General features: G+C 36.4%; 1 protein-coding gene and 1 long non-coding RNA gene across 2 annotated transcripts in view; one reads left to right on the forward strand and one right to left on the reverse strand.

The window, feature by feature from the left end:
* Nucleotides 1-25334, reverse strand: part of NAALADL2 (N-acetylated alpha-linked acidic dipeptidase like 2) — a 1182199-nt gene that overhangs the window by 1074962 nt on the left and 81903 nt on the right. The window lies entirely within an intron of this gene.
* LOC136311804 (uncharacterized) overlaps nt 1-25334 on the forward strand; it is a 33609-nt gene that overhangs the window by 6871 nt on the left and 1404 nt on the right. Inside the window, exon 2 of the long non-coding RNA XR_010726832.1 lies at nt 14380-14537. This is a non-coding gene — a long non-coding RNA (uncharacterized lncRNA). The remainder of the gene's footprint in view (nt 1-14379; nt 14538-25334) is intronic.

Consider the following 25334-nt stretch of genomic DNA (forward strand, 5'->3'; position numbering starts at 1 on the left):
GGAAAAGAAAATTGTTATTCAAAGTTCTGAATGTTTACATTGTATGTTATGGAACATGGGACCCTGGGTATGTAATATGTCACAATACATCTAATGATTATACAAACCTGGTACTTTGTATTCTCAATGAAAAATATAAATTACATAAGAAAAAATATAACACAGGAGAAATAAATTTGGTCAAAACTGTAGATACCCACAGAGAGAAAGGGATTAGAAATCTCAAAACTATAATCCTGCCAATCCTTACTGGAAGGAAATTCCTTGCTCAGCACCCAGGATGGATCTTTGAGATTACAGTCCCAAGAACTAGGTGGATAGGCTTGAAGGGTACCAGAATATGGTACCCTAAAATATTCTTTTTAACATCTGGATTATTTTGAGCAATTGAGAACCAGCAGACTGGTTGTCTTTACCTCTCTTAACTGCCTAAAAGTAGACTATAAATATCCCCTTTTGTAGAGAAAACATATTTATAAAGGAAATTTTCACTTGTAAAAGTTACTTATTAGCAAAAAGATAACTCCTGGAGACACTCTTATCACCTGAGAAAATCACCTGATGGAAGATAACCCTTAATTATCATACACTGTTGATTGACTAGAGCCAAAAATTTCTAGGCTAGAATATTCTGATCCTCAAAGTTGCTAAATACTTTTGAGTCCTACCAAAAATAAGATAGCTAGGTTAGGTAGAAAAGAGTGGAAGATGCACACTGTACAAGGAAAATGGATAAAGGTCAATTAAACAAGATTTTCTCATGCTTGGGAATACTGGCCCCAAATATCCTATCTCCTCTTTTCTGGATCTGAGAATTATTATCCACTCAGTTACCCTAAACAGATATTTAGGATTTATTCTTGGGTCTACCCTCCCACATTCTTCAAACAGTCACTAGGTCCTATCAATATCATTTAAATCCACCTCCTTAACTTCTATTTTCTCTAGGTGAGGCAATTATTATCTGTTGCCAAGACCGTAATTCTCTAAATGACTTGCTCCTTTCCTCATCCATCCTCTTGTTATCTGCCAGAGTGATCTTACTAAAACAGTCTTACTATTTGCATGCTCACCCGTTCATTGTTTCATGGCCTACTCATACTGGTACTACTTGATGACCACAATTTTCCATCCCACTGACTCTTCCCCTCCAATAACAAGCTTCATTGAGATCCCCAAGCACACCTGATATTATAACTCTGAATAGTTGAATACAATAATATGTACATAATCATATTTATTCCTGTGCATGTGATTATAAAAGAAAACATTAGTCAAAACCAAAATTAAGGCCTACTCAGTGCTTTGTATTAGGATTCGATGGTAGGCAGTAATATCCTTTTGATACCACTAATTAAACTTCTTAATTCTCTATCATTTTTTTTCACAACGCATACAGCATCTTAAGAAAACCTATATTGATGAAGAACAAAGAAAATAACTTTCTTTTAGTAGTAATAAGTATCGATTAATGAGGAAAAAAGATGTCATAATTAATGGCAGAAAGAGTATTGTCGTTTTTATTAAATAAAGCAGCCAAGAAACTATACTAATTACATGTTAACACACACACACACACACACACCAGAGTTGCTTAACAATTACTGATGCTTTGTAGTTTATTACACATAATTAAGATACACAATGATTCATCTAAAAATAACAGACACAGAGGTGCCAAGTTGGAAGTCAGGTAGGAGTGATCCTGATAGGGTTTAGGGCAGTGTATAGCCAGTAGCCGCGGCTGTCGTGGCCCTTCACATGCAGGTTCTCATAGATTCAGGCAGACAGGAAAGAAACAGTGGAGCCAAAAACTGGTGGACTATTCCTTTATTCAAGACTCGCACCGGCTGAAAAGCAAACAAACAGGTCTTTCAAAGCCACTGACACATTCTCCATCCACAACCAGGAGAATCTTCTCTGGTTTTCCCTAGAATCAAAGGCCCCACCAGTCTCAGCGGATCTAGCAAAAGCCCCTCAGCTCTGGTTCCCCTTCTGCACACCTTCTCCCTTCTCTCTGCACAAAGTGGCTTCTTCCTCAGCACTTTGCCATCTTGGCTTCTTTCTGCCTCTCCTCCTTCTTCTTCTTTCTTTTTAAAACTTTTTTGGCATGAAAGCCTCTCCTCTGGCAAACATTAGTATAACAATGGCCGTTCCCAAGCAGGAATTGCAATTTCACAGATCACATACCTGGCACTGTCCAGTGCCATTTTTAACAATAAAAGTGAGCAAACTCAAAAAACACAAATTTTACAAACTCATTTGTCCAACAAGCAGGCTACCCCAAAATGTGCCACTTTGGCTTGAGGATTATTTTGGTCTAAATGCAGTATAAACCCAGGAGAGTCAGAAAAAACTCTTCATTTACCCCCTTACCAGAGACAACTTTTAACCTAAGGAACTTGTCTGTATAACAGGGCAGCCTTTGTTTTCTGTATCTCTCCTTAGCGTTTCCGTGAATGGCCTCCTTCCCCTCTGCCTCCCAAACACCGGGCCTCCCTCCTTAGCTGGGCATGCTATATATATATATAATATATATATATATATATATATATATATATATATATATATATATATATATATATATATATTATATAAGCTTCAATTACCAGGTTGCCCTAAGGCCTTATATTCTTACGGGGGTCATGTAATTAAATTCATTTCTCCTGTTAAAATGTCTTATGTCAATTTAATTCTTTAAAAAGGAGAAGAACCTAGAAGGAAAGAAGGAAAAGTTTTCTTGCACTGTACTACAAAGCATTCTAATTTGCTGCTGGGAACAACGCTATTGAAGATTGGGGAAAAACTGTGTAACAAAACATTAAATACAAGGTTATAATCACAGTGTATAGTGATTTATGCACTTTTATGAGGATCCCATAAAATCTTGACTTAAATGCCAGAATGTTTGAAGTGATAAACTCTTGTTAGCAAACTCAGCCTCATCAATGTGAGACTACTAATAGTGGGAAGACTATGATACTCATCTAAGTACTATTTGAAAAAAGGGAAAATAGTTAAAGTTTAACTATATACTTGATAGTATTATCATAAAACTATAAAATGAAGAGCAGATGCATGCACGTACACACACACACGTGCACATACTCTCTCTTACACACACACACACATGACTAATTTACATATAACAATCCATTGTTCAACAAACTAGCAAAACTCCCTCAAGAGAAACCTTAAGAAAATCATTAAAGGAAAGAAATGTGCATGCTCACAGCCTATTATTGCATAGATGGTAAACTCATCAATTTGGGAATTTTAGGAGATGTTAAAAATCTACAATAAAGCTGGAAAAAATCTTCAGTTAAAAATCTAGAACAACTTTAATAAAAATAAGATAATAGAACATCATCTTTTTAAAATGCAATAAAATGCTTAAATGATATTATGAACTTACAGATAAATTAATTTCTTCAAAACACCCCAAAATGACCAATCCTGGAAACAGAAGTTTCATCTGTATGACAACAAATGATCTAAAAACAGTGGTGATAATACTTTGCAAGTACAACCCAGTAACTCCTGCTGAGGTAGAGTATCTTCCAGGCTTCAGCCTCTTCATTATAGACTGAAAAAATAACAACAATTCCAAATGTGTTGAAGGTACTTGACAAATTCTAACTACATAAAGCCCTGGCAGAGTAACACAGTTGGTTAGAACATTGTCTCAATACTCCAGGTTGTGGGTTCAATCCCTGGTCAGGACACATACAAAACTCAACCAATGAATACGTAAGTGGAACAACAAATTAATGTTCCTCTCTCTCAAAAAATAAATTTTAAAAAACACTGAATAAAAACGTTTAACAGCTTTTCCTTTTCAGGTGAAGCTAAGGTAAAGGTGAGGCTTCACATTGTATTTAGAAACATTTCATTTTTCTCATTTATCTTAAAACATTAGTAATAGATGAACATGTCTAAAATAAACACAGTAACTGTAACAATCACTGATTAAATTGAACAATGAGTATCTTGGTTTCAACTCATCAAGTATATCACATTGTTTAATTTTATATTTCTTTTCATTTTTCTCTTGTTCCTTTTTTTCTTTTATGCTTCTCCTTTAATTCTTATTCTTCTTCTTCTTTTTTCTCTTCCTCCTACTCCTTCTTTTTTAAAATAAAGTCAACATGACAAGCTTTCCTAAAAAATTATTCCAGGAGAACTAATTTTGTTCAACATCATAATGGGCCACTACTTTATACTAAGAATGCTTTCTTTCTGAAAGCTCCTCTTCCACACTGACCTGCCCATGAGCATGATTATAGAAACAGAGATGAAAGTCTCCAACTTTCCCTCATAAGCAGTTAGTACTTAAAACAGACTTTCTCCAAAGTTAATGGCTATTCCCGTTCTATGGTAACCAGATGTACAAAATGAGAAGAAAAAAATCAGAGAACAAATGAAGTGAGAAAAACAAATCCCAGGATGACACTGGAAAATATGGTATCTGATCACCTTGAGCATTGAAGTGTTCACAATGTGTGAGAAACTTTCAAAATTAATAAATAAAAAAACTGAAATAAACATGCCATTGTTAAAATTAGCTTTAAATACTTATTTCATTTTGTCCCTCCCCTCTCTTCAAATACTTTCAGTCTTCCTATATCTTAACATATCAATTAATTTTTATTTTACTAATATTTTTTAAAATATGCTGGGCAAACATGGCCCTGTCCTCTCACTCTCAAGGTACACATTTAGAGCATGGGTTGTTTGTGGATTTGCCAGATTCATAAGCATTTAACTTGATGACTGATTAATTACAAACATAACACTCTCATATTAACCTTGTCTAAAAGCCTTTAAAATAAAATTAATAAAGAGCATAAGGAACATTAGTGATTCAGAATGTGTCGGGTATTCCTGCTTCCTTCTGAACAGACCAGGTTCCGCCACCCCAGAACACACCACCTTACCGTAAAAAATGTTTTCTTTCCACTTTCTGCTTAAAAACAAGACATATGATTACATTTGTACGTGTGTCTACTTCCTTACTGGCAAAAGAACTATTCTGAAGACAACTTGAAGTAACATATCTGAATAAAAAACATGCTAAGTAACCTTAATTTGTAATACAATGCTTCTCCTCATCTTCCCATAATTCAGCTCCTTGGCCCTTGAAGGCTCAAAGCCCTTTCCTCCTGTCCACCCTAAGACGGTATAAAGCCTCAAATTCTAATTTCCTTCTAGAATCACATTCTTTTGTATGAACATATGTATGTAGGTATATATATCCAACTATATATTTTTCTCTTGTTATTCTGTCTTTTGACACTTCAATTCACAGGGCCCTCAGCCACTGAAACCAGGAGAGTCAAGAAAAAAAAAAGTTTCTTCCTCCTCTATTCTACACTTTCAAATGATGTATAATTTTACAAAAAAAATCTTACACCAGCATACTACCGTTTCTCCTTCCTGTCCTTGTGATGCTGATGCCATATATTTATTATTCACATGTTATAAATCATACAACACAATGTTATTATTCTTGCTTTACACCATGTATCATTTATAATATATTAAAAGTGAGAAAAATATGTTCTTATAATAATCTACACATTTACCATTTTTTGCTCTTTGTTCCTTTGTATAGATTCATGTTTAATTTTTCTAGTGCCTAAAAAGTGCCATTTAACTTGTCTTCTTAACAAGGTGTCTCCTTATAGTAAACTCTCTCAGGTTTTGTTTGAAAACGTCTTTATTTAGTTTGCATTCTTGAAATATATATATATTTATACATAGAATTTTAGGTCAATATCTTTCATTTTCTTTCATCATTTTAAATATATTTTCCCTTATCAACTGGCTTAGATAGTTTCTGGCAAGAAGTCTGCAGTTTTTTTATCCTTGATCTTCTATATGCCATATGTCTTTTGATTCTTGCTATTTTTATTTATTCTCTTTGTCACTCATTTTCATCAGTTTAATTATCATGTGACGTGGTGTGATTTTACTTGTGATTATTATGCTTAGAGTTTGTTGACTTTCTTGGATCAGTAAGTTTATAACATTTGCCAAATTCTAAAAAAATACTCTGCCATTAATTGCTCATTTCAAATATTTTGTCTCTTCTTCTTTCATTCTTCTTTCTTTCTAGTACTCTAATTATGCATTTTATAAATACATACAGTAATAGATACAGAGATAGGCAGAGATCTAGCTATAAATAGAGATAGAGATATATAGATATCCACCAGATCACCAAAGCTGTTAGTGTTTTCAATCTCTTTTCTTTTCTATTTACGTTTGTATAGCTTCTCTTTCTAGGTCTTTCTGTTGACCAGTGATTTTTCTGCAGTATCTCTTTTAATGTAAATCTCATCCAGTAAAATCTTCATTTGTCACATTTTATTTTTCATTTCTAGAAGTTTTATTTGAAACTTACAACATTTTTAACATTTCAAGTTTTTTGTATCTTCTATTTTCTTCCTAATTAGGTTCATGTTTGTTTTTACATCATTACACATATTTATAATAGAAAGCTTAAAGTTGTGGGCTAATTTAATCATTCTGAATCTATTTTTATTAATTAATTTTTTCCTGATTATGAATTTCAATTTTCTGCTTAATTGCATGTCTGTAATTTTTGATTGGATGGAGAACATTTTAACACCGTGACTTGTGTTGTCGAGTGATGAATTTTATTATATCCCTTTAAAGATATTAGACTTTGTTTGGGTAGGATGTTATTTGTAGAGCAGCCTGATCGTTTTGAGAATAGTTTTGTAGTTTTTTAGAGAAACCTTAGAGTAGGCTTTACCACTAAGGTGTGACACTTTTGGAGCTCTACTGAATGCCCTATACAATCAACAGGTCTCTCCTCTCTTGTTGGTGGAAACATGAATAATGGCTAGTCCAGTGTGAGCCCCAGAATTGTCCAATTTGGAGCTCTCTGGTGATTGTCCTTTCACAACAGCTGAGCGGACGTTCTGTGTTCAACATAATAAGCTTTCATAGTCTGCACAAATTGGTACTAAGTAAAGACTGAGTTCCTTGCAGATGTCTGAAGCTCTTTCGTTGTTTAGTCCTCTTTTCCAATATATATTCACATACACAGTACTGGTGGGTCCTTCTCCCCAAAGTTTAATCATCAATCTCTTCAATTCAAGACATATTTTGGTTCTTTCTTCCTTCATCATATTCTAGAAATTGCCTCTGGGGAGAAGGCCAGGGCAATTCTATGGCTCACCTTAATTAATTGCCCTTTCTCAAGGATCATTGTATGAGCTTCCCATTTCAATGTCTGAAAATAATTGTTTCAGAAATTTTGTCCTGTGCACTAGTTTTATGTAAGGAGTCAAGTCAAACAGAATTTATTCCTTCACAGCCAGAGAAGAAATGATGTAACCTTTCTGGAGGACAATTTAGCAAACATATTTAAAATACTAAGAAGTCATACCATTTGAAATTTCACTCCCAGAAAATATTCTAAGACAATAGTCAGAAGTTTGCAGATGAATTTATTTAACAGTATTTATTGGTCTTATTTACAATATGAAAAAATAAGCAATTAAATGCTAACAATCAGATATTTTAAAAATTAATTATTATACAATAGTATAATGAAATAATGGGCAGTTATTAATGAAGAACCATGTATTGACTTACAAAATGTCCCACATATTGTTGTGTTATGTCTTTATTAACATATATGACATGTTAAAAATATAAAAGCAGCCTTACCAGGTGGTGGCTCAGTGGATACAGTGTCGAACTAGGATGCAGAGGACCCAGGTTTGAAACCCCAAGGTCGCCAGTTTGAACCTGGGCTCATCTGGTTTGAGCAAGGTTCACCAGCTTGAGCCTAAAGTCACTGGCTCGAGCAAAGGGTCTCTTGGTTTGCTGTAGCCCCCGGTCAAGGCACATATGAGAAAACAATCAATGAATAACTAAAGTGCCGCAACGAAGAATTGATGCTTCTTATCTCTCTCCCTTCCTGTCTGTCTGTCCCTATTTGTCTTTCTCTCTGCCTGTCTCTGTCAATATATATGCTACATATATCCACACAATCTATAATTTATGTCTCAGTTTCTAAATGGAATCTTAAGCTTGTTAGTGTTATTAAATAGCTAATACAAAGAAACATATTTGTATGTGTATAAATAGGTATTTAATACGTATTTGATGAATTTAGTTGATAAGGAAAGCTATTTTTGTAAACTTTAACAAAATTTTTTTAAAGGAACCTAGGAGAAAAACCTATGATATAATTAAAAAGCTATAACACTAATTGGGGAGCAGGAGAAGATAACTGTGTATCAACAGATATTTCACAGCTTGTTTCTTACAAACCTGTACTTTTACAAAGAATAACGCAAGTGTCTTAGCAACCATGTTGTTTGGGAAAATTTCAGTTAAAAAAGAAACAGCAGGACAATTGTTTGAGCTCTAGAAGGAAGCAGACAAGAAGCCACCTTAGGAAATCTTTCACTCTCCAGAAACCTAACAAAACAAAAATGCGAACTCGACTTTTCTTGTTCGTTATAAAACAAGCAAATAAAATTATCTTCTTATGATCACTAACAATATATGAACATCAACAAAAATATAGACAGAAAAAAACAGAATTTAAAGAAATGATTCCATTCCTAGAAGTAGTCAATATTAACTTTTAAACACAGGGAAGGGGGTGTGATGTGGATAGATAGATCTAGGTATGATAGAGATGTAGAGATCTAGCCATATTTTCATAATGGTGGCCTGAGTAGAGATACGTATTCTAATAAGGTACAAAACATTTTGAAACAGGCCTTTTTTTGGTTAAAATTATATAGTAGATATCATTCTATTGACATCTTCTTGATGGACTTCTGAGTCAGAGAAATGTGGATTTAGGTCATGGCTATTACTTACTCCCAATGTGACCTTAAGCAAATTATTTCTGCTTTCTGTGCCTCAATTTTTATTTTATTAAAATAAAGAAAACATCTGAACCTTCATGAGGGGTTGAGGTGATAGTTTTATATATTATAATAATTCAGGACCTGATCATAATAGGCTCCCAATAATCTTTATAATAACAATGATTATTATTTCTGTTTTTATTGTTATTACAAGATTTACAACTACTATGTTATATAGTTTTTAGAATTCTGGCCAAGTCACAATGCTTCTCTCTTATCTATTTCCCCAACCTGCAGAGACGGAGCATTTTGTTCCATGTGCTATATAGCTCGTTCCAGAGGTTAGGGTTGATGGAATTGGTATGTCCATAAAATTCCAACCAGGGAGATCAGAGATTTTGCCCCCTGGAATTTTAATTTGGGAGTGAAAGAGAATGAAAGTTGGGCTTGTAACATGTAAAGTCAGGAGTTACATGCATAGCCATGTTTACTGTGAGAGGAAGGAATATACAACAGCTTTTTACAGAAGGAAGATTAATGGAGTTTATTTGAATTAAGAAACAGAGATAAGAGATAAAGAGAGATTAGTATGAATTACTCTTGGCTTTTTCATTAGCTCCAGTCTTTCCTAAAGTTTGGCCTTTGGATTTCATGGTACAGTGGCTCAACTTTATGTACCAGAATACCTGAACTCTCCTAGCTTTAGTGAATATGACCCTATACCAACTGAGTTCATAAAGAAATTATTTCAAGAACTTGTTCTCTGATGCTCAGACCCCTTCTCCTGACTAATGATATTGATACTGATAAGAAAAAAATGTAAGAGAACATTTGGTGAAGGAACTGATGGACATCTTTGTAGAGAGCAATCTTTGTCCTGTGAGACTAATCCATTGTTATTGTTGTTGTTTTTAGTTTTGGAGGGTAGGGCAAGAAATTAGGAGTCATTACCCAGAGCAGAGGGACTTTAGTGTAAAGTAGGGAGAAACATGAAAGTTTTGGAACATGAAATGTGTTTCCTACTGATAGGGGGACCTCAAGAGTTAAAATTTTAGCTTGAATAATAATGGCTTTGGTTACGGTCAGTGGGCTTTAATGGTTAATGCATGTAAAAGCTTTGTTTCAGAAACTGGGATACAGGAGCAGGCCTACATGACCTAATGAGATCTGTGAGTGACCCTCTTCGTGCCTTAAAGGACTGGAAACAGAGACTTCATACTCCAAGGATGGAATGTCCTCTGACTATGATCCAACTAACTTTGACTATGATCCAATGAACCACCTATCCCTTTCCTTTCCCTTATTAAAAGATTGGCTGGGGATAGGGGTTTGAGATGATTTGGGAATCAAACCCCAGTCTCTCCATATAGCTGGCCGTCTGAATAAAGCACCCATAAAGATTCAATCTCTGACTCTTAATTGGTGACAGGCAACACAAACTCAGATATATTTTCCAGTTTCAAAGCTGCAAATGCAATTAAGGTTACTAATCAACTGACCCTGAGATAGAGATGACCTTCAATTAATTTGATGTGCCCAATATAATAGCATGAGTCCTTAAAAGTAGAAGAGAAATAGATAGGAGTGCCAGAGAGATATGATTTGAAAAAGACTTGATCTGCTACTGTTTGCTTTTGAGGTAGAGTAAGGGGAACAACCCAATAAATGTAGGTAGGCTTTAGATGCTGGAAAAGGTAGACTCTTCTCCAGGCTTCTAGAAAGGTACAGTCTTATATATCCTTTGATCTTACTGGACTGCTGGATTGTTGATCTATAGAACTACTAGACAATGACTTTGTTTTGTTTAAGCTATCATGTTTGTGTAATTTGTCACAGCAAAAAATAAAACTAATGAACCAGTATGTTCTAATTAATGAATTAAAATTATGTTTGTTACTTAAAGTGATTATAGGACTGCTCTATTCCATGGGAATGAAAACAAAATCATGGCTTTGCCATGTTTTTTAATCCAGAAAAGAGGAAGACTTAATACATAAAGTTTAGAAAAGCAATGAAAAATAGTAAATTTAGGTTGTGAACATCATGACTGATTCTTGTTCAATCTGTTACAATGTGCTTTTATTAATTTCTTAATTCATTTAGACTAAAGTTAGCTTGAATTGTTTTTGTTACTTTTAATCAAACAATTTTAATGAGTAGAAGTGTTAGGGATAATTATCCTACCAACAGTTACAAATGGCCTCAGGCAGGGCTGTTGAATGCCCTAGTTCTAGAGTAGAAACAATAAAACATGCTATAAAGAACACTTTATTTAAATCTTACAAAAAGCTCAAGAAAGTTAACACTATACTATACTATATACCAAGATACTGAGGTTCAGAAGTCAGTTTGTCAAGGTCACATGGAACTTGCATGAAACCCTGGTCTTTATGACATGAAAGCTCTATTACATCATTAATTCATTCAGTATATGTTAATTAATTATTTCTATGTCCCAGACATTGTAATATCTAGCCACCTGACATTTAACAAGGCATCGTTATATGCCAAGTAATTGACACACATTAATTCATGAAATCCTTGTTGTGTTACTTCCTCTTTTACTGATGACAACCAAAATGCATAAGAAACTTGCTTGAGGTCTTGCAGTGACAGAGTCAGGTAGTGTGGTGCTTGGTTACATTTAACCCTGCATCTCTATTGCTGTTTGTCCTAGGTCCTAATAGACAAAGATAGTCTCTGCACTAATGGATATTACAATGCAGTTGGAGAAACAAGATGTCAAAACATTTATAAGGAAGCCACATTTAAAACACAGAAATAAAATTTAAGTAGCCAGTCAAAGGAATATTCAAGTATTAATGAGGAGTGCATACTGGGCAGCATGAGAAAAAACCTAGAAGTAGATACAAATTTGGTCCTTTCTTTCAATTGAAGGCAGCCAAGTGTGTTGAAGCAAAAGTTCAGTTACATAAGGCCCTAGCTGGTTGGCTCAGTGGTAGAGCGTCGGCCTGGCGTGCAGGGGTCCGGGGTTCGATTCCCGGCCAGGGCACACAGGGGAGGCGCCCATCTGCTTCTCCACCCCTCCCCCTCTCTTTCCTCTCTGTCTCTCTCTTCCCCTCCTGCAGCTAAGGCTCCACTGGAGCAAAGATGGCTCGGGCGCTGGGGATGGCTCTGTGGCCTCTGCCTCAGGCGCTAGAGTGGCTCTGGTCGCAACATAGCGATGCCCAGGAGGGGCAGAGGATCGCCCCCATTGGGCAGAGCCTCGCCCCTGGTGGGCATGCCGGGTGGATCCCGGTAGGGCGCATGCAGGATTCTGTCTGACTGTCTCTCCCTGTTTCCAGCTTCAGAAAAAGACAAAAAAAAAAAAAAAGTTTAGTTACATAAGATTAAACCATGAGAACTGCAGCAATAAATAAATAGATGTTAAAGAACTATTTCACTTTTCAAAAGTGGTAAGTATAAAACCAGTTCACCAATATATTTCTATTAAAAATTTCTGGTATAGCTTATGTTTTAAGATATTGGAATAATATATGATGCTATATATTTGGGTTGCTGCAAATTTGCCCTCAAGGAATACTGCTGCCCGATACTCCAGCAAGAAACATAAAGCATTTGCTTAATGAGAATTTGTGTTGGCAAAAAATCCTTCAAATGGAACATTTTAATTAGGGTCTCTCAATGAGAAAAACAACAAGATTTTTATCTTTAAAGAAAAAAAGTTATATTTTCTCTATCTTCATAAAGAAAAATATAAAACCCAGACACTTGGGGAAAAGTATAAATATTGTTTTATATTATATCCACTTTGATGGCAGTAAATTTTTTCAAAAGAATACAATTATAAAGATATAAGCTATTTTCATCTTGTATACCCTCTTCATAGCCTGAGCAGAAATTGCTTTTATAAAGTATATCTAAATGTTATTGTTTGTGGAAAGATAGGGACACAGGTATTATGTGGGTTTTTCACTTCCTTTTTTGTCCTTTTATTTATTGAGGACATTTTCTGTAAATATAGCAAGAAAAAACGAAGTCATTTGATACAGAGACAGGGACTGAAACTGAATTCCAGTGGAAGGCAAAAGAAAACCAAAGTCCGTGTGGTCCGTTCTCCAACCAAGCAGGCCCTCAGTTCCCTCCTCAGACCCTCCAAGGGCCCATGACATCTTGGTTGAGCATCTGAAAACAATACACACCTTTCAAACTTCCCTGCCTCCATACAAACATTTCCTGTTTCAAAGATGTACCTACACACACCAGAGACAAACATATTCTCGGATACATAATATACCACATATCATTCAACACCCATTTCAGCCCATGGGTCACTCTTCTGAGCCGACTCTCTCTAGCATTCTCCCTTTCCCGACCTCAGCTCTGTGTGGGGCTGTGTTCCTACAACAGTTATGCAGCTCATATGTAGGCAGAGGTTACAAATACATCTACGCAGGAGTTAGATCAGCCCTTCTTAACTTCGTATTTGGCCTACAAGTTATTGCTTTCATTTTAAACTGGTCCAATGTTTTCATAAACATGATTTACCATAAAAGTCCAGACTTCCAACTTTGCTGGAGAAAAAAATCTGCCACATTTTTACAGGGGAAATTTTTTTGGATCATGGCAGTTCTCGTGCAGATGCAGGAGCTGCCAGGCTCACAGCACTCTCGTCTCCCCATTCTGGCTGCATCAGCTCTTATACAGTGCTCTATTAGTATTCTATTGCAGTGTGAGTGTGTGTGTGTGTGTGTGTGTGTGTGTGTGTGTGCGCGCGCACATTTTTATCACATAGAACAATTTCTTTGTACTTAGCCCAATCATTTCATTTCACTCCCATCATGTGACTCTGACACCCCTGTCTGACTCTGAGAAGATGGACATCAAAGATATAATCTGAATACAGTACATCATTTATTACTACCATTATCTTCATTATTTCAGCCAACTTTAACCAAAGCTTCTTGATGCCCTTACTTCAAACTAATTAATTTTTCTTTTAGAGAGAGAGAGAGAGAGAGAGAGTCAGAGAGAGGGACAGATAGTGACAGACAGACAGGGAGAGAGATGAGAAGCATCAATTCTTTGTTGCAGCACTTTACTTGTTCATTGACTGCTTTCTCTTTTGTTCTTTGACTGGGGAGAGGAGGTTCCAGCTAAGCCAGTGACCCTTTGCTCAATCCAGCAACCTTTGGGCTCCAGCCGGTGACCCCGTACTTAAGCGGGTGAGCCCACACTCAAGCCAGATGAGCCAGTGCTCAAGCTGGTGACCTCGGGGCTATGAACCTGGGTCTTCAGTGTCTCAGACCAATGATCTATCCACTGTGCCACTGCCTGGTCAGGCTCAAATTCATTTTCAATGCTAGTAAAAAATTTCTATTTATCCATACCATCCCACTCCTCAAATGTCTTTTTTTTATTGAATGTGTTAAGCATGTAATGACTATAAAAGAGGGTGTCAGAAGGTAAAGCTTGTGATTCTCAATCAGGATAACTGATCCATAAATAAAGAAATTAGTTTCAACAATGTCCCATGTTCTTGCTTTCCTTTCAGATAACTGGCCCCCTGCCCAGCAGTGGACATAGAAGGCCAGAGAGTACCAGAAGTTCTGCCGTAAGCTTCAGGAATCAGCTGAAAACCACAGGGTCCTCAAGGAAGTCAGAACTCGGGATAATTGCCTGAAACTCCTCTGGGCTTGATTTCAGTGACTAGTGAGTAGTTCATTTGTTCAATCTGTCTGATACCTCACCAGGAGAAAATAGGCTTTTCATCAATTATAAAATGAGAAGCATGTTTCCTAAAAATGTAATCAATCTTGTCCAGTCTCTGTGAAAGGTACTGAAAAGAGTATGTGTTTCTGTTTAAACACCAACAAAAGGAATAGCAAACATTACCTGATCATCTATTATATGCCAAGAACTAAGGTAGGTGACTTCCACATTTTTCATCATCCTGCTCAAACCAAACCTGTTGACATCCATTTTTATAGATGAGGGAGCTGAATTGTAAAATAAAGGTGAGTTATATTTCTTAATATGATAGAATTAGTAACTTGAAATTCTAAGCTGCAAACCCATATAAGTTTAATGACAAGCATGTACCTATTTATATACTAAGCTATGCAGCACCTTCTCCCAAGCATTCAAGTCTACTGATTACTAGTCTCCTTAGAAATGTGGGCCTTAGTTAATGAGCAAATGTGCTGTGAATAAGTGGTTAATGATAAGTCTGGAAATCATAATTACACTGGAAAGCACCTTAGGATGTTTACCTGGGACAGAGAAGACAAAAGTCCTAGTGGCTGTTTCTAAATATTTGGAGGATGGATAGTTTGTTTGATGGTTTAAAGTTCATGCAAGAGGAGCTTTTTATAAAAATTAACAGGAAATTTCAAATGAAAAAATAGTTATTAAAGTGAATATATACTTAGAATTTTAAAATGCCGAAAATTTAAATGTCAACGTAATTAACATTTATCCTAAAAATCTAGGAAGATTATATAATATATTTTTTATTACTGCCTGGCACACCTTTATAGCACTCATTCTCTACATTTTTGGCTGTATATTCTTGTTTCCTTAACCACCCTATAGCAATGATTTTGTAATATTTCCTACAGAGAATAGAGAAATTTTTTGGCATGATTTATTGAAATTTTTTATTAATGATATTTTAGAAATATTTCTTTCAGTTTCACAACCATTATTGAAAATATCATATAAATTTTTAGGTTTGTTAGCAAATTAGGGAAAAATCTCTTTCAAATCTTTTTCATTTGTGACCTGTCACAGATATATTAAGTGCTTATAGTACTGCTATATACTACACTCATTATAAACATTGACATTCTAAAAAATTATATTTTGTGCAATATCCATCAAAAACAAAAGAATATACTGTGGTGTGCACTTCTAATATCATATGCTAAATTACAGAATATATTACTGAGAAGAGAAAACCTTGGCTAGAGAAACTTCCATTTAATTTTAAACAAATTTTCATCAACTAGCTTCTGACTCCATACTACAAATCACCACCACCCACATCTTAGAAGGTGTTCATATTTTGGTATGACCTCTGGTCACACACCTTTGTGTTCCACAATAATTAGCAGTAGCAATTTTCTAGAAGTAATTCCTCTACATTAGAATGAATAGCAACAAGTTAAATATACATAACAATTACTGCAAGCCATACAAACATACTCCATTAAAGTCAAACTAAATGCTTTCCCAACTGAAGCTCCCCATAACTAAAACCGGAAACAGAGGAGTTCACGTGGCCTGTCACCATTTCAGCCAAATACAGTGTGTCCGTAAAGTCATGGTGCACTTTTGACCGGTCACTGGAAAGCATCAAAAGACGATAGAGGCCCTGGCTGGTTTGCTCAGTGGTAGAGCGTCGGCCTGGCGTGCAGAAGCCCCGGGTTCGATTCCCGGCCAGGGCACACAGGAGAAGCGCCCATCTGCTTCTCCACCCCTCTTCCTCCCCTTCCTCTCTGTCTCTCTCTTCCCCTCCCGCAGCAGAGGCTCCATTGGAGCAAAGATGGCCCAGGCGCTGGGGATGGCTCCTTGGCCTCTGCCCCAGGCGCTAGAGTGGCTCTGGTCACAACAGAGCGACGCCCCAGAGGGGCAGAGCATCGCCCCCTGGTGGGCAGAGCGTAGCCCCTGGTGGGTGTGCCCGGTGGATCCCGGTCGGGCGCATGCGGGAGTCTGTCTGACTGTCTCTCCCCGTTTCCAGCTTCAGAAAAAAAAAAAAAAAAAGACGATAGAAATGTGAAATCTGCACCAAATAAAAGGAAAACCCTCCCAGTTTCTGTAGGATGATGTGGCAGCATGTGCACATGCGCAGATGATGATCTAACACTGTGTATACAGTGGAGCAGCCCACGGCCATGCCAGTCAAGATGTGGCCAGTACAGAGGAAAGTTCAGTGTGTTCTGTGGCTCGCTAAATTCGAATCCATGACCAAAGTGCAATGTGAATATCGGTGCATTTATAACGAAGTGCCACCACATAGGAATAACATTACTCCGTGAGATAAGCAGTTGAAGGAAACCAGCAGTTTGGTGGAGAAACCCCGTTCTGGTAGGCCATCAGTCAGTGACGAGTCTGTAGAGGCTATATGGGATAGCTACCTAAGGAGCCCTAAAAATTCTGTGCGTGAGCCCACATCGAACTGCACTGAATAGGTATGAAACTGGGAGAGTTTTCTTTTTATTTGGTGCAGATTTCACATTTCTATCGTCTTTTGTTGCTTTCCTGTGACCGGTCAAAAGTGCACCATGACTTTATGGGCACATTGTACATAGAGGCAGGGATTGAATCTTTTATGGACACTTTGTAATCTGAGAAGACTCAGCCCTCTATCTCAGAAAAGGGCAGGTAAGGTTTGGAATTTTAAGGGAGAGTAAATCAGATCGTAGGCAAAGTTAACTGAAAACTAACAGGCAGGTTCAGTCTTTGGAGCACAAAGTCTTTGCTGGCAGTCCTCTGGTGGGCACAAAGGTGGATCACTCACAGATGTCTTTGGGAACAAAAGTGTATCACTTGCAAATCTCCTTAAGTCATGTAAGCCTGTTCAGGTATCCCAGTTCCTGGAACAAAGGCTTTTACTTGCATTAACCATTCAGCCCATGACTATACCAAAGCCACCATTACTCAAGTTAAAATTTTTAGCTCTTGAGTTCCCCCTATCATTACCAGATCATAAAACTGCTCCCAGTCTCTCCAACCCCACCTAACACTAGGGAAAATGTAATGGATGAAAAGTTGGAGTGAGGAGAGTTGTTCTCAATTGATTTTGGTAAAATATATTTTGCTAATCTAAAAAATCTATATGTCCTTCAGAACTATTGCTGAGGTCCTTCAAGGTAGTTGGAAGTGTTTAATGTACATGAGGAGCTTGAAACTTAAGGTTTATTATTTTTATTTTTATTTATTTATTTTTGTATTTCTGAAGTTGGAACTGGGGAGTCAGTCAGACAGACTTCAACATGCACCCGGCCGGGATCCACTCGGCATGCCCACCAGGGGGCGATGCTCTGCCCATCTGGGGCATTGCTCTGTTGCAACCAGAGCCATTCTAGCACCTGAGGCAGAGGCCACGGAGCCATCCCCAGCGCCCGGGCAAACTTTGCTCCAATGGAGCCTTGGCTGCAGGAGGGGAAGAGAGAGACAGAGAGGAAGGAGAGGGGGAGGGGGTGGAGAAGCAGATGGGCACTTCTTCTGTGTGCTCTGGCCAAGAATCGAACCCAGGACTTCTGCATGCCAGGCCAATGCTCTACCACTGAGCCAACTGGCCAGGGTGAAACTTAAGGTTTATTAATTTCACTATTAATCCACCTCTGTTAAAGGGTTATTTGTGAGATAAGGGATAGCTGTGATCTGTGATTTTTTTTACACGGGGAGACTATACAGCTTGGTGCAAAAATTATAGGAAAGAATTTTCTTGCTCAGTTTTATAAAAAACTTACTAATAAGGAGACCTGTCCAACAACATAATAGGCTGCATAAAAAAGTTGTGAACTTTGTTTCACTACTGAAAGTAGTTAAACAGAAATGTTCCATGACATTCAGAAAGGATAGGATTGTGTATAAGTAAGTCAGGCCTAAAATACATACAGGACCTAATAGCTCAAAGTTACTGTAATGCTTAGTTTTGACACATTTGTTCCTTTTTGCTCATTGTTTATAAGAATACTGGTTGAAAAAAAAAGAAAGTCAAGACCAAGAATAAATGTCCAATAAAGAAATGAAGTTATTCAAAGACATTAAAAATTCTATGTTGAATTGTATTCTTTCATTTAATTCCGTTTCTCTTTTTTAAAAAATAAGAAAACAAACTTTTTACAAAATAAAATCTTAAAGAAAAGCAGATGGGGATGGAACGGATCAGTCTGAAGCAGGGATAGGAGGCCAAGGCCAGGCTTTGCTCACCCCTCCCCTCCAGTGACCCCCACACAGGTCAACAGAATTTAGGGGTCCCGGAAATTAAATGTTTTATGTTCTATCCCATAGAACAAGAGCCTTGTCATAAATTGGTGCTATCCATGTGAATTTCTGGATCTGAAACATTTTTGTAGTCAACCTTTAAGCAAAGAGACTTCTATGAACTATCTTATCAGGGGTTCATAAACTGGACTTAAATATTCCAGGTGTGACAGGTAAAAAGAAAAGAGATTAAGAAGAGCTGCAAGATAAAGGCAACATGGGTTCATGGTACATCTGTTTTACTTTATTTTGGTACATACATTATTGTTGTTATATTCAAATAAATACAACAAATGCAATGTAATATATAATTTTTTAAGATCAAATACATAATTTCAAAGAAAATTCCAGCTGGCCACAGAAAAGTTTGTTACCCTGCATAGAGGTACATGCTTCACTGATGTCTGCAGTTAGGAATATTTCAAGGAGAAGCCCTGCATTAAGCTAATACGTTCAGAATTGGACTTGCAAGTTGGAGATATGGCTCCTAATCTCTGCTCCAGGGATGTACGACCTTTTTAAAGTCAGAGGAAATGGCACCTGTCTCCCCTACTTGGCTGCAAAGATAAAAATCAATTGAAATGATTTTTATTAAATGACTTCAGAGTTCTTGGCATTTCAAAGGACACTATGGGGTAAAAATGTATAACAGAGTGCACAGTCTGTGTCCTTTAAGAGCCTGCAACCTGATACTCACAACAGAGACAAATCAATGACTAATCCAAAATGGTTATCAGATGAAGAAAGCCCAGGAGTTGCGTTTTGAAGAGCAAAATGCAATCACATATTTTCTGTGGAATAAAGTTACTATAGCAATACATAGAATTGTTTTATTATTGACAGTGAACATATAGCCTATCTACAATCTGAAGAGTATAAGTTTCCTGATAAGACTACTTTAAAAAGATGAACTAAATGAAAGCTAGAAAATAATTCTAAAGTGCTGATTAACAATGAAGGTAAACTAAGGGTTTATAAGAAGTTAAAAACTATGCTTATAAAATTAAAATCCTAAATGCCTTACTCTAAGGAGAGTGAGAAAATATTTCTAATCCTCTTTGAAAAGTATTTGCTTTTAATTTTGTAACTATGTAGTGATATAAAATTTTACTTCCAAGGACTTTTGATAAGTATCACATTCTCATATTTTCATATAAGGGGTTTGCCAGGATATTTTTTTTCTTTTTTACAGAGACAGAGAGAGTCAGAGAGAGGGATAGACAGGGACAGACAGACAGGAACGGAGAGATGAGAAGGCCAGGATATTTTGTTGAGTACCCTATAACAAAATAAACATTTCAGTAATTCTAAGACTTATTATTAAGACTGTAGACGATTTTGTAATTTTATTTGATTTCTGTGGCTCATCTAGTCACTTAATTTGTTTCGCTTTCTTCTGGATATCTCTGCTCTCTGTAACACTGCCATCAAAACAAAGAAAAGACTTAAAGTCTCGGCTTTAGTTTGCACTTCTTATAGAACCAGTGACTAAAGGCAGGGATTAACACAACGTAACCACATTTTTCATTATCCACGATGATTTTCTTCTCAAGTATATGAAAGGCCTTGTGATATTCCATTGTATAGTTTGCACAGGAACATCCATGTACTGCTAATCATTACTGGCTTCAGAAATTCTAGCACTTGCCTGCAATAATTAATACTTTAAAACGTAAACAAAGAACTGTCAAAACTAGTAGAAAAGTAGCTTGCATAAGAGAAAATCAAGAAGGTCCTAAAAACTAGTGGTTAAAAGTAAGAGCCTAGTCATACCAAATACCTGGATTAGAAATCAAATTCTACTTCCAGGGTTACTACAAGGGCGATCTTGCGATAATTACTCAACCTAAAGTGTTAGTGTCCTTGTTGGAAAAAACATATCTCAGATTATTAAAGGAATGATTGAGTGTGTGTGGGGGGGAAGAAGAGAATAAGAATATATTTATCTTTATAATTTATTTCTCTATGTATCACTGAAGTACATGTCATATGATATACTATCTAAAGGCAAATATAGCCTGACCAGGTGGTGGTGCAGTGGATAGAGCGTCAGACTGGGACGCAGAGGACCCAGGTTCGAAACCCTGAGGTCGCCAGTTTGAGTGCAAACTCATCTGGTTTGAGCAAAGCTCACCAGCTTGAACCCAAGGTTTCTGGCTTGAGTAAGGGATCACTTGCTCTGCTGTAGCCCACTGGTCAAGGCACATATGAGAAAGCAATCAATGAACAACGAAGGTGCTGCAACAAATAACTGATGCTTCTCATCTCTCTCCCTTCCTTTCTGTCTGTCCCTATCTGTCTCTCTCTCTCTGTCTCTCTCTGTTTCTGTCATAAATAAGTAAAAAAAAAAAAAAACAATAAAAATAAATGAATAAATAAATAAAAGCAAATATAATCAAAACCTATGGGCATATATTTTGACAATGGATTAGGTAATTTAGGTAATTAATAGGCCCAAATTTTGTTTCCTTTTAAAAATAACTTAGGGGTCTAAATTACTCAGTTATATCTTCCCTCAAATTAATATATTAAAGTTCTACCACTCAGTACCTAAGAATGTGAATGCATTTGGAGATGGAGTTTTTAAAGAGGTAATTAAATTAAAATAAGATCATTAATGTGGGCCCTAATCTAATATAACTGATGTCCTTATAAAAAGAGTAAATTTGGACACAGACTCCCTTTCTAGATGAAGAATTGTGCAGATTATTTAAATACCATGCCCAGGGCTAATTCAGTGGTTAATGGCTGAGCCAGGACAAAATCAATCACTTATTCTTCCTTTAGCTCTAGTGCTGACTTTGATGAAACAATTGTGTTTCAAAACCACTTTTTGAAACTTAGGGACTTCTATAGATATACCGTTTTAAAGGTAATAGAAAATATTCTGAAAAATCTTTCTTGTTCTTTAGAAATGTTCTGAAAAGACTGAGACACAAAACCATAGCACAACAGTTTTCATAGGAGTAATCATAGATGTTAGGGGCTAAACTGTGTCACCCCCCCAAACAATTCATCTTGAAGTCCTCACTCCTAGTATCTCAGAATGTGACCTTATTAGGAGATACGGTCCTTTCAGAGGTGACCAGTTTAAGCTGGAATTATTAGGGTAGGCTCTAATCCAATATGACTGGTATTCTTAATAAGAAGAGGAAAGACGGATGACTGACGTGAAGACACAGGATGAGGACAGAGTGCAAGCCAGAGGCAGGACCAGTTCTCCCTTCACAGCCCTCAGAAGAAATAAGCCCTGACAACATCTTGACCTTGAACTTCCCAGGCTCCAGAACTTGAAAAAATAATGTTCTGTTGTTTAAGCCACCCAATCTGTTGTACTTTGTTATAGCAGGTCCTAGCAAATCAATATATTGTATAAACTGACATGTTCGCTGCATGGATGACCGCTTCTTTAAAGAAATGAGCCCAACAGTGTTGTAAAACGAGGGCCAGAAGTCTTAAAATTGTTTGGTTCCCCTACAGCACAAGCCAAGGAAAACTCAATTTTGTATTTTTTAAAACCTATTAATGACAAATTATATGAAACATTCCCAACATGAGATAGAAATACATGTTACAAAATTTTATAGGGTAAGCATGACATTGGATAATTATCAAGCTGGATCTATCAGACAGTACTCTAAGGCTTGGAGATGTTTGAATAATGTACCCAGAGACCATCCCTTTATGAGAAATAACTGTGCACAGTTTTAGGACGAATTAATTGCAATATATACTTCTAAATAATGGAAAGAGTTGTCCTGCTACATTTTGGAAGATATCTTGTCAAAAATAACTTGTTTCAAAGTAGTCAATCTTAAAAAATTATTTCTGACAGTTGTAGTTAAACTGGATACTATTATTAGCGTAATTCCTAGACACACACACACACACACACACACACACAATATCATCAGAGTAAAGAAGGACACATATCCTTCACTGATTTGTAACAAATGAAAAGAAATACTCTTAATAGTATTCGTTTTGAACGCCAATATGAACTTGTTGGAATTGTCCCCCAAACTAAATCAAACCCAAAAGGAGAACAAGATTCAGATTTCAATTAAAGTGTCTCTAACGCCCCCTAAGGGAACTTGACATGAACTTGCACAGTCTTGGGAGTTCTGAAATCAATATAAAAAACTAGCACCTTTTGATGTCACTTCACAAAATGGCCTTTAATTGCGTCATTAAGTATATTATAAGGCTTTCTCTAAAAATATATTCTATCTTTTTTTTCCATCATCTTCCATTTAATAATCAGAGGAGCTTCCTTTCTAGGATAAAATAATTTACCAAGTATAAATGTGTAATGATAAAGATATTAAAGTGATGGCCAGGTTCTTGGAAGGATGGCAATTCCAGCAAGCTTGCCTGATTTGTTACGCCTGCTTAATAAGGGTTGTTTCTCTGCTGACTTTCTTTTGCAGCACTTTCTCAATTCTGTAATGCAATATATATCAAATACAATGTCTAGCTCACATATTTGCATAAATGGGAATATTCTAGAATTTTTTAAGGTCCATTAGAAAGTAGACTCCCCAGTTTTTACCTTCTTTTTCTGCTTTGTTTCATTTGACTATTTGCATCTGGGCATATTGCATTAGTGGAACTGAGTAGCCATATAACACTATTTGAGAAAGCATTAAACAGATATAATGAGGCCTTGTTTAATGATTTAAAAAAATTTTAATATACATATTGTATTTAATATAAGGATATATTCATATTCTATGTTGATATGTCCTAAGTGTTAACTCTTCATAATAAATTTGTTATATCAATGATACTTAAATGAAAAATATTTTAATGCTTTAAATACTCAAAAGATTCAAAATATCAATATTCATTTGCCATTAATAATGTTTCTAAAATTATAAAAAAACAACCCTGCAATTTCAAGTAAATCTTATTTGTTAAAAAAATAATGCATCAATATAAAAATTCAAAAGCCAGTTATTGTTAGTGGACACAACATAACATTCTACACCTTAAAAAAGACAACACAGCCTGACCAATCAATGGGGCAGTGGATAGAGTGTTGGACTGGGATGTTGAAGATACAGATTCAAAACCCTAGGGTCGCTGTAAAGCATGAGTTCGTCCAGCTTGAGTGCGGGATCACAAGTTTGAGCGCAGCGTTGCTGGTGTGAGTGTGGAATCATAGACATGACCCCGTGGTCACTGGCTTGAGCCCAAAGGTCACTGGCTTGAAGCCTAAGCAAAGGGTCACTTGCTCTGCTATAGCCCCCCGGTCAAGGCACATATAAGAAAGCAATCAATGAACAACTATGGTGCTGCAATGAAGAATTGTTGCTTCTCATCTCTCTCCCTTCTTGTCTGTCTGTTTCTATCTGTCCCTCTGTTTCACACAAAAAAAGAAAAAAGCAAAGAAGAAGACCACATAATAACTAATTTGGAAGATATTAAAACAATAACAATAAAAGTGGTAAGAGAAGGCTATTTTTTTAAGTTTAAGGCTACATAGAAACTTAACTCTCTTTTCTTCTTACATATATTTTAAATTAAAGGTATTTTATGAGAATGTTTCAAATTTCAGTAGTTACCTATAATCCAGCTAAAAAGGAAACAAAATATAAGGCCAAATATTAAAAATAATATAGAAAACAAAATAAAAAAAAAGATAAATTTTTATTGTTAATGTCTGTACTGCACATTTCTACTCTTAGTGTTTGGACTACTTATTTATACTTAAAAATTAAAAACTCATGCAAAGAGACTTAATAAAGCTATCAGCATGGCCACATGTCAAATAAGCAAATTACAACAGAAAACTATGTACAGGCCTGACCAGGTAGTGGCGCAGTGGATAGAGCATCAGACTGGGATGCAGAGGACCCAGCTTCGAGAGCCTGAGGTCGCCAGTTTGAGCGCGGGCTCTCGTTTGAGCAAAAGCTCACGAGCTTGGACCCAAGGTCGCTGGCTCGAGCAAAGGGTTACTCGGTCACTGAAGGCCCATGGTCAAGGCACATGAGAAAGCAATCAATGAACAACTAAGGTGTCACAATGAAAAACTGATGATTGATGCTTCTCATCTCTCTCCTATCCTGTCTGTCTGTCCCTGTCTATCCCTCTCTCTGACTCTCTGTCTCTGTAAAAAAAAAAAAAATGTACAGGGAAAAAGCAAAACAGAAGAGAATATTTTCGCATAAATTAAACCTGCATCTCGTGAATGCCATAACTGACAAAATGGGATAGCTATTGTCCTTCTGTTTCAATGCAGACACAGTTGAATGCATTGTATGGGCAAGAACCAGAACCTATTAGGAACAAATATAAGTCCTATCCAATAGAGTTATCGCTGTTTTTTCACTTCACTCTGCAATTTCTGTATACATTTTGTTAAAGTTGTATATGCCAAAAAAATGAGTATTATGATATTCATGAGAAAAACAAAAAGTAGAGTAGTAAAAATGTTGATTTAAAATATGTATTCTTGTTTAACCAATGTAGGACTTCATGAAGACCTAGTACCTGAGCTAATAAAATTTCAAA

The sequence above is a fragment of the Saccopteryx bilineata genome, chromosome 8, assembly GCF_036850765.1.
Source record: "Saccopteryx bilineata isolate mSacBil1 chromosome 8, mSacBil1_pri_phased_curated, whole genome shotgun sequence".
In the NCBI taxonomy this organism is placed as follows: domain Eukaryota; kingdom Metazoa; phylum Chordata; class Mammalia; order Chiroptera; family Emballonuridae; genus Saccopteryx; species Saccopteryx bilineata.